Source organism: Anastrepha obliqua, chromosome 6, assembly GCF_027943255.1.
Source record: "Anastrepha obliqua isolate idAnaObli1 chromosome 6, idAnaObli1_1.0, whole genome shotgun sequence".
NCBI lineage: Eukaryota > Metazoa > Arthropoda > Insecta > Diptera > Tephritidae > Anastrepha > Anastrepha obliqua.
In genome coordinates, this window is record NC_072897.1 from 27,965,026 (window position 1) to 27,967,484 (window position 2,459).

Genomic DNA, 2,459 nt, shown 5'->3' on the forward strand with positions numbered 1-2,459 from the left:
AAGCATTTTTAACGTTCTGCGTTGCCGGATTTATATCCGGCCAAGGACTGTCACACAACAAGGACTGGATACAACAAAAACAACAACAACGTGTGAAGTTGCAGTTTTGTGGCTGCTCTGCATAAATTGTGATATTTTGTTCAAAATATTTAAAATTGCGATAAAATAATATTTTCATAAAAAGTAAAAATAATAAATATAATAATATAAAAATAATAATAATAACGAAATAATAACATAGAAATAACTATTATAAAATTTTCTTTTTTACAGAAGATTATAATATACATGAAATAAAAGCAGCAATTTGTCATCAATGAAAATATAAGTTGAACTCTAAATAAGGTAAATATTGTAAATTACTAACATGAACTTAAGTAGTTAAATACAACTAACAAAAATTTTCTTTTTTTCAGAAGATCATACACGAGATAAAAGCGGCAATTTGTCTACAATCAAAATTAAGGTGTAATTCTAAATAAGGCATTGTAAATTAGTAACATTATTTTAAGTAGTTAAGTACTAACTCAAATTTAGCGTACAATATTTTAGTTAAAATTATGAGTATAAATAAAAAAACTCTTTTCAATTTTATTAGCAAGCGTTTACGTATGTTTAAGCGTCAGTTGCAAAACATAGAAAACTGAACGAACTTGCTCATCAAATGGAAGTTGATACCAATAGCAGTAATAGTAATAGAGTAGATTGTTCTAATGAAGATATGCCTAGTACCAGTAGAGTACTATTAACCATTTTATTAAGTTGTGTATTAAATGAAATTGAAGTAGATGTAAATATAGAACACATTAGTTATAAATATTTTTGTATTCCTTTTCTAGGAAAATACTTACTCTTACCTATACTACATCACCTTTTTAACGATTTTTTAAGATAATAATATTAAATGGAGTCGGATCAGGATATATTCAGCGAAATATGTTCAGAAGTGGAATTAAGTCAGTGGCAAGAAAATGACGGTACAGTTTTATGTACTTTTAGGGTAATCATTTTATATACTTTTATTTAGGTTTAATATATTCTTATTTTATTTCAGAAATAAAAATTCGAAAGCGTTAATTTGGGGTGGAATGTCCCCATGACGAGCGCCATTCACCAAAAAAGCCTTCATCTTCCCAAACATGTGTAGCCATGTAAAGGCAGACACGCGGCAATAATAATTAAACGCTATCCAGAAATGCCACAACCAAATATTGGCGAAACTGGACAGCATCGACACCCGTCAACTGGGCGTTGTTAGCCAAGTGATAATAAGAGAATTTCACCATATGTACTATATATTTCGTTTGTAACATCGAAATTTCCCATTTTAGATGCCGGAACGTGGTGAGGTGCAAGCGCAAAGTAAGCTGTTGCACGAATGCAAAGTGCTGAGAGGGTTCCACATTCTGTTAGTCGCATCACCGCGGAAAGCGAGGAGTCCATGGAACTTGCTGCTATGATTCCCATATTATCGGTGGAGCAAGTAAAGGCTATTGAAGCCAAGTTGAAAAACAAAGCTTACGCCGACGCCATGGTAACATAATAAAATAAATGCTAGTATAATTTAATAACACTTTCTTCCATATGTAGATTAGGATTCTGGCAAGATCAAAAGGCAGGAAAGGAACGGTTAACGGGGTTATGCGTTACCTTTTCACAGATGACGCTATGTACAGCTTTATCTTAGAAGGAAGAGCAGGCAAGATTCCATTTCTTAGACTTAAGACGGTTGAACTTATATTTGGTAAGTACATAGCAAAAAGGCGAGTACCTAAGAGTTGCTAACAATTATTTCATTTATTAGACCTCTTTTCAGAAAAAGCAAAAGAAGATATCCAAGGCGCTATTAGAAAATATGTTAGTTTAAGCCACAATAGATGCAACCAAAAAAACTATAATAGTAGAAAAACTTTAAATCTGTAAATATACAATATAAAATTTTAAAATACTTAGTTTGTAAACAATAAATGAAAAAAATATATTAATAGAATTAATTTAAATCTGTAAATATATAATATAAAAATTTTAAATTCTTAGTTTGTAAACAATAAATGAATATACATATCTATACTATAAAGTTGAATGTCTGTACGTTGTCCGCGCATCACTACGAAACGACAACACCAAATGACTTAAAAATTTTTATACATTCGTATTTTCACCCAATGAAGGTTATAGGCATGTTTTTATGATGGAACTCCCTTCCCACAGCCCCCAGGCCGCGCCAGCACTCTCATTCGTCACTAATAATCGAATATATGTATGCTTAGATTTAATCTAAAAAATCTTAGTTTTTCCTATTTCCCACTATTTATAGCACACTCTTGACTTCATAATCCGCATAAGCTGTTCAACTATGACCCAAATGCAAAGTTCAAGAACGGTTTGAGATAGAAAATTAATAGAAATAATTTTGCTTGATATTTTTCTGATTGGGTGCTTTAATTTTATGCAACGAG

General features: G+C 31.2%; 1 long non-coding RNA gene across 1 annotated transcript; it reads left to right on the forward strand.

Annotated features, from left to right (window-relative positions):
- Positions 1 to 283: 283 nt before the first annotated feature.
- Positions 284 to 1,885, forward strand: LOC129250007 (uncharacterized). Its single transcript, XR_008582784.1, has 7 exons — positions 284 to 345; positions 417 to 466; positions 892 to 977; positions 1,055 to 1,262; positions 1,332 to 1,534; positions 1,591 to 1,744; positions 1,805 to 1,885. It is a non-coding gene; the product is annotated as an uncharacterized LOC129250007 (long non-coding RNA).
- The last annotated feature ends 574 nt before the right edge of the window (positions 1,886 to 2,459 follow it).